Below are 12,590 nucleotides of genomic sequence, written 5' to 3'. Positions count from 1 at the left end.
GGGAGCGTCCTGGGCTCAGCACGGCCTGGAGAAACTTGCAAGTAGCAAAGCAGCCAGCCAGCAGATGTTTCTCTCCCGAGACACTAAAATCTGTCCAATTTTACCTCCCCGCACTGAAAGCAGGCTTTCTGCCAGCCTTCCCGTACCCGCCTTCCCGTCCTCCTCCCTCCTTCCCCACGGGGTTCCCTTCTGAAGCCTGAGACCTCTACAAACGTTCAAAGCTAAATCTTAACTCTGTAACCTGGGCTTATCTCCAAGCCCAGATTTCCACATGGCCTTCTGGAGTCAAGCAGCCGCTGCACGTGCTCTCAGTCTCCCCTTTGGGCTCCTCTAAAATCCCCGCGTTCATTGCTACTTTGAAGCTTCACCACTTCCCAGCAGGTCCATTCCCTCTTCCTGCCCCTGAAAAAGTCTGGCTAAAACATCTCTCCAGCAGGTTTTGAAACGCCACCTCTTCCCATCTTAAGGGTGGGTGTCAAGAGGATGGGGCCAGACTCTTTCCAGTGGTGCCCAGCGACAGGACAAGGGGCAATGGGCACAAACTGAAGCAGAGGAAGCTCCAGCTGAACCCGAGGAAGAACTTCTTCCCTCTGAGGGTGACGGAGCCCTGGCCCAGGCTGCCCAGGGAGGCTGTGGAGTCTCCTTCTCTGGAGATATTCCAGCCCCGCCTGGACGCGGTGCTGTGCAGCCTGCTCTGGGTGACCCTGCTTCGGCAGGGGGTTGGACTGGGTGACCCACAGAGGTCCCTTCCAACCTCGACCATCCTGTGATTCTGTGATTCCCCTGTTCGTGTTCCTCTCTTCCCTTTGTGCTTTCACCTTCCCAGAGCCATCACCTCAGCCCACGAGTTCCCCGGAGATCCGCTTTGTCCCTCGGGGCTCGCAGGTCAGCCGCTTCGCACAGCGCAGGCAATTTATTTGCACGCTCCCCGTTTCAAAACAGAGGCCACATTAAATTTGACAACACTACACAAATGCTCAAATTTCAGCACACACCTCGTTAAAGTGAGCCCCCCTGTACTGTGCTTACGGGAGATTCAGGGAATGAAAAGCCCACACAGTCACCTCCCAGTCCCCAGCTGGGGTGGGGGAGAGGAACGTACTTATGCATACACCTTTTCAAATAAATGGACATTAAGAACAATACTTTCAGGAAAACAAGTTCGCGACCATTCCTTTTTTTTCACAGTAAGATGAATAAGCTCAAAAGGGGAGAAGCGTGGTAAAAAGGGAAACCCAAAGAGGAAGGAACAGACGGGAATCGTCTGCAGCTGAGAAGGAAAAACTTTGCAACCGTAATTAATATGGAAACAATCTTCACCCACTCTGCAGAAAGCGTGACATATGTTAAGGTCATTCCAACCCAGAAAATCTTTTCTAAGCTGAATTCTTAAAGGAGGATGATTTAAATTAATAGGTACAAATACCCTCGGCTACCCAGGCTGCACGACAGTGACCGCAATCACAAGCACAGGCCAAAGGAGAACCGAGCACATTGCCCCATGTACGGGCTGACCCGAGAGCATCCTCCCAAGAAGGCCAGCAGAAAGGCTGCTCCTTGAAAACCCTATCTATCAACACAAAGGTGTGTGGCCAGCAGGCTGAGGGAGTTTCTCCTTCCCCTCTACGTGCCCTAGTGAGGCCCCATCGGGAGCACTGTGTCCAGTGCTGGGCTCCCCACTTCAAGAAAGATGAGGAGCTACTGGAGAGAGTCCAGCGGAGGGCTACAAGGATGAGGAGGGGACTGGAGCATCTCTCCTAGGAGGAGAGGCTGAGGGAGCTGGGATTGTTGAGCCTGGAGAAGAGAAGGCTGAGAGGGGACCTTAGAAATGCCTCTAAATATCTGCAGGGTGGGTGTCAGGAGGATGGGGCCAGACTCTTTCCAGTGGTGCCCAGCGACAGGACAAGGGGCAACGGGCACAAACTGAAGCAGAGGAAGCTCCAGCTGAACATGAGGAAGAATTTCTTCCCTCTGAGGGTGATGGAGCCCTGGCCCAGGCTGCCCAGGGAGGCTGTGGAGTCTCCTTCTCTGGAGATATTCCAGCCCCACCTGGACGCGGTGCTGTGCAGCCTGCTCTGGGTGACCCTGCTTGGGCAGGGGGTTGGACTGGGTGACCCACAGAGGGCCCTTCCAACCCTGCACATTCTGTGATTCTGTGAAAGGTGTAGATAGGGAACTGTAAATCAGTAGTAGTTCCTTCTCAGATACTCCTCTCTTACAGCATATTTCGGAAGAGGACAGAGGAGTTACAGCAATTAAACTCTACTGTTATGGCAGGCTAGCAAGAACAGCCCCGGCAGCTGACTTCCAGCCACCATCACTGAGGGCACAGACAAACCTGCTTGACTTGCAGAAGTCCGTCTGTCCTCCTGGTGACTCCAGCACAACCCCATTTTCTCCCTGGCAATGACAAACTCCATCTGCCTTCACCACCGGGCTGACAACAGAATTTCCTATGCAAGTCACACCTGCAAAATGATATTCAACATGACAGAGCTAATCAACGACAATGCTGCAGAGACAGCTGAACAGCACTTCCACTGAGACCAGCCCCAGTTTGTAAAAACTCTGGGCCACAAATAATTCATTGCCCCTTTATTAAATAATTAGATATTAACAGAGAACCGCTGATTAGACTGTACTGATATCATAGTGTATATTTTCTCTCTTGACTTTGTCACCGAGGTCACCACACAACCCCAAGCCGAAGAGGACAGAAGGAGACAGTGTATGGGCATGGCTATACAGAGAAGCCTTTCATTAACCTTGCTGATCCCCCATAATTTCATATGTCAGCAGCTAATCAGGGACTCACTGACATCATCAAGGGATAGGGAGAAAAGATCTCCCGAGGGACCGATCACTTCTCACAGGAGGAAGTCTGCACTTCTGAGAGCTTACGTGTATTTTGCAAATAAATGAAGTGTTCTTGCATTATTTTTAATTAGTGTTGAAATACATGTTTCTACTGTTGGAGGCAATGATTTATTTGCAGCGTGATGGAGATGGCAGTTAAAGGACTCAGCCCTTGACAGCCCACTCATTTCAGACTTTGTCCAGCTGTTGTACTTGGCCACTGAAGAAACATCAGCAGAATCACCTTCTTACGGACTCTTAGTCCATGGTTTACTAACGTCACTGCTTTCCCAGCCCGAAGAGGAAACACAAGGGAAACAAGGGCCTTCTTCATACCGAGCTGGATTTTAATCATTTTGTATTTACTTAATACTTTTATCCCAAAAGATTTTCTAAATCTAATCAACACAGCAGTTAATTCATCTGCGGCCGACATAAAGCCTCGTCTTAAGCGGGATACAGATGCCTCTTCAGCAGCACACCAAGGTACCGAAAGGACAGTGCAGATGGTGGGGGGTTCACCCAGATCAGCATGGGGTCTGCAGGGCACAGCCAAGGATGCTGGCGAGGCGCTGTGGGATTATACACCCGAATTTCAAGGAGATAGCACGGCACCCGCAGGGATAATGTCTGATCAGACCTAGCCCATGTAATTCAGAAGGATTCTCAAGGCAACGCATCTTCCCACACCCTGCCCGAGCACCAAGGCAGAAGGAAAGTGCATCGTCTTGCGTTGGTGTGGCTGAACCAAGCAAGGCACTTGCTAACAAGGCAGAGGCGGGCAGCAGGCAGTGAGGTCTCTGACCCCCAAAAAACAAGCCTTGAAACCCTGCACCAATTTCCACGGAGATGCATTTGGAAATAAGCAGCCTACCTTTGTAGCCTTTCCATGGTGTATTGTACAGGCATGAATTTAACCAAACCGACCCATCTGGAAAGCCAAAGGACGCTCTTTCTTGCACCATGCTAAGGACGCGCCGCACTCCCCTCCTGAGATAACACACACCTCCCATGGCCACGTGTGACGGCGTCCTCGACACCAGCTCAGTGTCACATTGCAAGGCCTTGAGGCAATTACCTCAACCAAAAATAATAATAAAAACATATATTCCTTGGTCATCATTGCGCTCTGGACTGATGGATTTGTGCAGCCGGACCTGATTTTGCAGGATGCTGAAGGCCCTGACCCCAGCTGAATGCCCAGTGCCTGCACCTCTGTATCTATAGCTCTACACCCATCCGCCACCCAGCCAGAGACACGTCACGTCCCCGTTGGTTTGCACATGGAAAAACTTGCCCTACCCCAATAAGGCATTACAGATGTATAACTAATCAATCACCACCAACAGCCTAAATAAAGGCTTTCTGAATAGCCAGGCTAGCTTGAACATACAAGCATACCTTGTATCCAAAAAGGGTACACAAAATATAATTACAGTAGAGCTTCATGACAGTTAAAGTGCAGAAGAACTTCTCGCTGCAGCCTTTCAAAATCATCCATGCGGAACGGGAAAGCACATATTTCTTAACAGCAAGATTTGCCCTACACTGAAAGAGAATAGTGAGGAAATACACATTGAAACAAAAGACTGTGATAGGTTTTTAAAAAACATGTTCAAAAATAGAGTTATTTAAATAAATAACTGGGGGGATACTATTACAGTTGAATTCTAATTAAAACTGGATTTTTTCTTTCTACTGTAATAGACGCTGCCCTTCAAGTTAGCAGATCTTACAAGCTACATCATTTTGTTCAGATTTTGGGTTAAAGTCAGATTTTTGGGTTAAGAGCTAAAAAATGTACACACGAGAGGAAAAGAGTGTACATAATTTTACACAGTTCTTGCTTAACAGTAGTAAACTAACAACATCCCAAAACACTGAAATAAGTAATGCTTAGGGGCATGCTCAGGTGATCAAAAAACCAGTAACATAGCACCTATCTGCCTATACCGAACAAAAATCTTCCAGCAGTGGCGGCAATGGAAAACAACATTCTAAAATGTTGGGGGTTTTGTTTTAAAGATTTGAACGTTTTTTCCTGGCTGCAGTCATGCATATATTCCTAAAACTCCATTTCTGATCAGCATCTCTTCTCTCCTTGGCAGACTCTGCACCTACCTATCTCCTGGATCTTGGCCATCAGTCCTAATCTCTAATTTAAAGCGTTGGAATTACAGAATTACTTCTTGTAATCTTCATTCCGCTTCTTCCGTTTTGTTGAATACAAATATTTCAATCGCTAGGGAACCGTGCCTAATACGCTACGTTCTAGCCCAAATCATGACCATCTGTATTCTAACACCAAGCAATTAATAGCAGCATATCCAGGAATCCACCACTTGCGATCAGCTGCCCGCCAACATATTATAACCACACCAAAACTAAAGAGGACACAGTATTTTCCTGGTAAGGAGAATATTTCCTATTTAAGTTGGTATAGAGGTTATTCCCTGCACAGTTCTTGTGAAGCGGAACGTCATTTATCGGGAAACTTCTACCTCTGTCCCAAGCAGGATTTTTACAGTTGATAATGTATCGACTTTAAAACTTTTTCTTGATTTCTGGAGTATAAGCGTTTGATCCAACAGCCGAAGCAGAGGCATCACCTGGCACTTCTTTGGGGTACCCAGGACACGCACATGGGACTAGGAAATGGAGCACAGGATCTGCTCGCTCCTGCCATGGCAGCCAGGGAGCAGGCAGAGCACCCCAAGGGAGACTGAAACGGCAGCCGAATCAAGCCCTAAATGCAATAAATCTCGATGGATTTTTTTTTTTTTTTTTTTTACTCAAGAACTGGAATAATTACTGAACAAATCACTATCTAGAGTCCATGCTGACAAAAGAAATCAGCATCATACATATGGGATAATATTTTAAGAATAAGACCTCACTTCCTCTGCTCAGCGATGATGTGGCTATTTAGACGCATGAGAATTGCAGAAAGTTATGGTGCTTTGGGTTTCTTCATTTTTAATTCCACCTATGTTGTAAAATTGGAATTCAGTATAAAATGAAATAAAAGTTGCATTGCTTTAAAATTGAATTTTGATTTTTTTCAGCATGTTTTTTATTTATCATTATAGTGAGACCAAATTCCTACTTATTAGGGGGTTTTTTTACTCACATCTAGTTCTCCCACGGAGTCCATTTATGAATATAAAGCAGAATTTAAGCCAGGTTTTACTTTAATTAAATAGGTATATAAGTGCAAATAAGGATTTTTGATGCCAGGACTATATAACCTTATTTGCTCTCTGTAATTTGGGTATCATCTTCAGGCATATCACCTAAATAACTTTAAATGACCACATCCTTATACAAAACTTGCATGAAATGACATATGGGCAATAAAGAGAACAAAATCCAAAGTCAAGGCAAAAATAATATTTTCCAAGAGTCATCATTTCAACCGCTCTATGAGATTTCTAGAAATTGTTCATTTGCCATATGCAAACCAAGGCTTCCCAGTGTTCTGGGGTTATGGCGGTACAGGAAATTCAGTAAATCTATATATAAACAGGCAATTCTCAGCATATGCAGAAGGCACTTCTGACAACATCATCACGGTCCACAGCCTTGTTATACAGTTTGTTCTACTTGGGATACTGTATAATCTCACACCTAAAAATATATACTTCAAGGTATTTAAGGTTAAATATCTGTTCTGCATTCCTACCTACCTTGGAGTTACAAAAAACCCTCCCTTTTTTGCTGGTATCGCTATCTTAGTGCTGTGCAGAGGACTCAGTCAACCTTCTCATTTTAATTTTCTTGAAGAATTCCCGGAAAGATATGTCAATTGTTCCTTTCAAGATACCGAGCGCTTTGTTTTGCTTTAAAATACATCACTAGAAGCACAGCCTAGGCTTCAAGAACTTCTCAACGTCAGCACATCTCTGATTTCTAAAATGTGTGGTTTAGTCGGTGATGCTGTGAGCGAGGAGCCTGCTCCGACTCCGCGATAATGCCGGCATTAATTTTCACTTCTAATTGTTTCCTCCTTAAACAGCCCCACAGAGAGACACTCGCATCCCTTCATTACACATAACTTATCACGGCATTAAATTTGCCTAAATCGTACTCCGGTGCTGCCGTACTGCTGACCCTTAAGTCTGTAAACAAATACATTTGTTCTCCATATATTTATGTTTTGTCTTCTAAATTGTGAGAAAATGAGCCTAGAATCTTCATATTGTAATTGTATCATCAAAGCCTGTTGAGAATACGATAAAGTAACCAGAAGTTAAATTATCAATAAGAGTCATTTATTTTGCATTTTTATTTTAAAGAATACTTATGAGAATTGTGATAAATTAGCAGTGACAAACTACTTCTTGCAGGCTGATTTTGTGTGGAGAGTTTAATTAAACATTGCAGCTGTTTATCTCTATGGTGATTAAATTTTCATATGTAAATTACATGTATTAAGATCAAGATACTTATGTAAATGTCACTTGCCTTAATGTTTTGTGTTACTGTTATTAACATCTAACCATCAGCTTGTAATCTTCTTGTCTTGCATTACGCTGGCATGCACTACACGACTAAAATAAGTAGATTTATATCTTAATAACAAACAAGTTTTTAAAAAGAACATCTTACTATGTAATTGAGATGTAGATAAAAAATAGAAAATAAACCGTCGAGCGTGAACCGCTGTAAATTTGCGAACCTCACTGGTTCCAGCCGCACTCGTTGAATGCCTCCCATCTGCCAGCAAGCACCTCCTTGAACAGAAGTCAACTGGGCAGCGATGCTTTTAGGTGCAAGGGCCAAGCACAGAGCCCGGTACTCACGCTGCTGGGAGAGAACAGCATCATTTCATTGGAGGTACCCTGAGACCACAACAAATTTTACCTGGACATCAGGATCTATACGTCCACTTAGGATCTGTACGTCCACTTAGAATAACCCTCCCACCCACATTACAGTAGTTCAGGCTATAACGGTTTATTTTGTGTTGTCTCTGCCAAATAAAAAAAAGAGTACTATTATAGGTCTGATATGAACACATTCTGAATAACAACAAAAATATTTATATTTTAAGAAGAAAAAATAAAGCTCAAGATCTACTCACATCTATTTCCAACAACCAAAAGAAACCCCTAACAGATCACAAATGTTTCTTTAGCAATAGCGTGTTAAAGGGCTGGATCACATAGAGAGTCAATGAATAAAACTCACTCGGATTTCCACTTACTAGATTTTCCACTTTTTTTTTTTTTTTGCTACTTTTGCTGTACCTTTATATGTATTATTCGCATTCACTTTGATGACAAAGACTAGCAACAACTTGGAGTAAAGGAATAGGCAGATCTGCCATCTGATTTTAGTTATCAGAGAGAGAGAGAAATTCTTCATATACAAACGTACAACTCCAGTGCAAGAAAGACTTTTCATTATGCCAGTCATGCTTGGAGCCTACCGAAAGGCAGACACTCATTGATAGCAGGAAATCAAATTCATCCTTCGCATAAACAAATTAAGAGACCAAATTGCAGTAGGCAATACACAGAAAATGAGATAAAAGCCGTTAGGATTAATTTCTTCTGAGGAATCTATAGGTTATATACGCTCAAAGAGTTTGCATTTGTTTGTGTGATGTGTAGGAAGAAAGGGAAAGATGACTGGGAGGTGGGGGCTTCGTTTCCTTCCATTGGCATCCAGGAGACATGCCACTATCAAGCAAGAGTACATTATCTCAACGATCTACTCAAAAGCAATGAGACACTTTGAAGATGCCCCAAATAATTGTATGGATGTTCCGATGGGCAAATTGAAGATGAGCATTGTCTAGGGGCTTAGAAGAAGTTCAATAACTCTCTCAGCACCGCAATGAGCTTTGAAGAAAGAACAGTCAGTCAGCTTGGCAGCATAAGAAATTAGCAGTTCTTTTAATGGGTACTATCCCTCGGTGTTGATAACTTCAGCGGATGACAGTCTGACTTTGTACTCCCAGGGTGTCATCTACGCGTCTTCCTCAACAACTGTAATCTGTAAATTCATTCCGAGTTTCCTTTTTATTTTACAGTCTTAAATGACATCCCAAACACTCTTTTGGGATTAATTCCATTTACTTAAAAAATCTTCTGTTTCCAAATTAAAAATACACTGTATATCTCCTTTAAATCTCGTTACATACGGAACTGCTAGTAAAGTGCTTGTCCCCTTTCCCAGCGCCTTATTTCAGGTCTTAACAAAGTTTGCAACGTTCAGATTCTCCTAAAGTCTTTGCTAATGGTTTGGGGTTGATTGCCCAGACACCTCAGCTGCTCTCCTCTGCCTCTAGCACATTGTTCTCCAAGTCCTACCTTCACTTGTGAAGTTAAAGAGATGAGAGCAATCCTTCGGAAAGTGCCTACCTTCCTTTAAGAATTGCAGTAAATTCCAGAAAGAGAAGAGATCTAGGAGGAATCAGTGCTGCAAGGGGTTTTGCTCTACTCACTCTGAGGACCATTGCAAATTTACTCTTAAAGATTTATTTTTCAAATTACAATAACTCAAATTTCAACAGTTTTTTTTTTTTTTTTAAAAATGAAATAAAGTCAGATTATAGAAATTGCTGGGTATGCAACTGTTCCTTCCCATGGAAAAGCTGCCGTGGCAGAAAAATAAATCTTTCCAGCTTTATTAGACAGCCACATCTCCAGGTGACTGGAAATCGAGTTCTGGATATCATGACAGTTTGGTGGTTTTTTTAATCTTTGGTTTTTAAAACCGCTTCTCAGCAATGCAATCCCAGCGACAGCACTTTTCCTCTCCTGCACCGAGCCCACAGCTCCAATGAGAAGCTTCCACCCGCGACACTCACCCGGCTGAACCGGGATGGCATTTCTGCCCCAGCCCATTTGGCAGAGCCACCTCCAGTGGCAGCTCCTGGCTCCACCGGATTTCCCGGGCGATGAAGCGGCGCTCAGTGCCAGCGAAGGATTCATCCTCGCGTGCAGAAATGGATTAGCTTTCTAGTGCTAAGATGTTTGCAGCAGCTCAGTCCGGAGTGTCTCGGTTTATCACTATTACCGACACCACCACGGGATAAAAAATGGAGCGTGGGACCATAAAACGGCAGAGAAAAGAGGACCAGGGTAATTGTAAGGGAGAAAGCTTGTACTTCTTTATGTAAATCTCACTAATCATCAATAATGAGGGAGAAAGAATGAAATACTGTTTATAGGGGTTTTTGTAAATTACTACATTATCATAAAGATTGCCTGAATCTCTCAGCAGCTCTTAAACACGGACAGATCGTGATGAAGTTCACCAAGAGGCATTTTTCTTCGACAAGAAAACCTTCTTGTGCTATTTAAGTTCAGTTTGCCATAAAACTTCCTATATTCACTGGCTGACTGTCTATTGAAAATAATAACCCTGAATAATGATCATAGCCGGGATAGCTGGCAGCAGATCCACTACAATTACCAAAAGTTAATTAGAATTATTAAAATAACAAACACAAGGCCACCGATATTATACATCTACATTTAATAATGGAATCCAACAGTGCATCTGATTCATGAACTACATTATATTATTTTAAAGCCTTCTCTTTCTTACCAAATTAAATATTGATGGATTATCCTCTCCGAATCAGTTGGTGGATTGAATTCTACTTACACAAGCCTTAAAAATTAAGCTATAGAGCAGAACTATAAAGAGCCTGTTGTCTCCCCAAACAGCAAAATAACTTGCAGTTCGTTTTCACTTGTTGTTCCCCTATCCACAGAATTATGTTTGGAAAATGAAATTCCAGACTTAAAGGCAGTCGGTCAGACAATTTCCTCAACCAGAGTTTCACCTCCCGTTGCCGATTTAATATAAATTTATCTAACGCCGTGCTTAAACTAATTTCAAGTTCAAGTTGCCAACATCTTTGCCCCCACACAAACCCTAATGGTTTTAGCGTGCTGTATATACGCGCCGTCTCTCGCAGCTTTAATTTCCACGAGCATCACAACAGCTCTCTGCTCTCAGAAACGCTTGTCGGCGGCCCTCCTGCCTCCTCACCAAGATTATTTTCATCAGACAGTGCAGGGCAGATTTAATCTGTCTTTACTTCACTCCTGCGTGCGCATTGTAAGGAACTTCAGTTTATTTTTAGACTCTAAAATGTATTATGCAGCACATGGTATTAGAGGAGAATTCTTAAGCATTTATATTGGCAAATTTGAAGAGGAGCTGCTGACACATATAATGCTGCTTTACACAGACAAGCATCGTCAAGGCCACGTATTGCCATATTTTTTGTTCACTTTTTTAACAAAGTCAGCACCTTTTCAGGCCAGTATTCTCAGTCCTTTGGCAAAATGCAAACATCAGTTTAACTGACGGAATTGAAAAGATACGGACCTCCATGCGCTGCTCAGAGGGTTTTCTTTCAAGTCACAAGCAGAAGTGCAATTCTTCTTTCCCTAATCAGCTACCTTAGCCATCAGCCTTCCCAATTCATTCATCCAATATACATAAAAAGAAAAAATCTAGTCAATATTTTAAAGCAAAATATTCCTAAAGGCAACTAGGAACATACGAAAGAAACCATATATTGTCTATCAGGATAAAAAAAAAAAAAATTACAAGCCAGGTAATGGATTTGCATCTACTCTCCCCTCTGTTAGTTCTCATGAGTTTGAATCACACCAACTATTGAAGAATGAAAGAATATAAGATTCAACAGAACCGTTAAAAATGCTCAAAGGTCTTCAGGTTGTAAATTGCTTTTCTGAACGTCACAAACATAGCAGGGGTGAAAGTGCGGACAAGGTAGCAGATGCAGCTCCACCATCATCACTCAGCAGCAAAGATTGCCACCTCCTACACGAGTGCCTTCTCTCGTAATTATTTTCAGATCTTTAATTCTAAGTAGTTGCAAGGTTATGAACCCGAATCTCCCCGGCGATGTTGTACTGAAGATAAAGGGCAAAGATTACTGTTTTGAAAAATCCTTTTAACGATAACCACAAGTTTAAGTTATAGATAAACCATCCTGCAGCAGCTTTGGTTTAGGAAAAAGCAATGAAAGATAACTCAGTCATGTCCAGATTTTGACCATAAAGTGAAACGATTCCGTAAAGTACCTTTACACTATGAGCAAATCCTAGAGCCTGTTAGAGGAAACATAATCCAATGTATCAACCAGTCCATTTAATACAGCCACAGAAAAATAAGATGTGTATTTTAACTTTAAGTGACCTAATGTAGATTAATTAAAAGCGAAACCATAAGCATTGAAGTAACATCTGTACATACTGTGACTGTATCTCCTCTTTCATTTGCTATTGCGACCGCAAGAACGGGGAAAATAAAAGCAGTTACCTGGCAAATCAGCCAAAGAGAATTTAAATAAGATGGCTAACTCCAGCTGCCTGACCACATTTCCCTCCTCACAGTCCAGGTCACGAAAAGACTGAAATAACAGTGCAGTGTTGTATATTAATATTTGAAAATAGAGGAAGAAAAGAGCAAGAGGGAAGAGCTTTCCCCGCTGCTGCAACTTGAACCATATTTTAATGGCAAATGTAGTCTGACCAACCGATTCAGGTGGCTGGTGGAGCGGAACACACTGATCGGCTGAGCACCCAAAAATGCTTCTACATTTATTCTCAGGGGAAATACATACAAACCCGAGCAACAGGTTGCTGTGAGGACAAGTTAGAAACTCTCAATCTTAAAACAAAAATAAAAACGGAGAGTTTATCAACAACTTACCATAGTGTTATCTGTAAAAGCCCTAA

The sequence above is a fragment of the Opisthocomus hoazin genome, chromosome 9 (assembly GCF_030867145.1).
Source record: "Opisthocomus hoazin isolate bOpiHoa1 chromosome 9, bOpiHoa1.hap1, whole genome shotgun sequence".
In the NCBI taxonomy this organism is placed as follows: domain Eukaryota; kingdom Metazoa; phylum Chordata; class Aves; order Opisthocomiformes; family Opisthocomidae; genus Opisthocomus; species Opisthocomus hoazin.
This window is presented reverse-complemented; position numbering follows the sequence as displayed.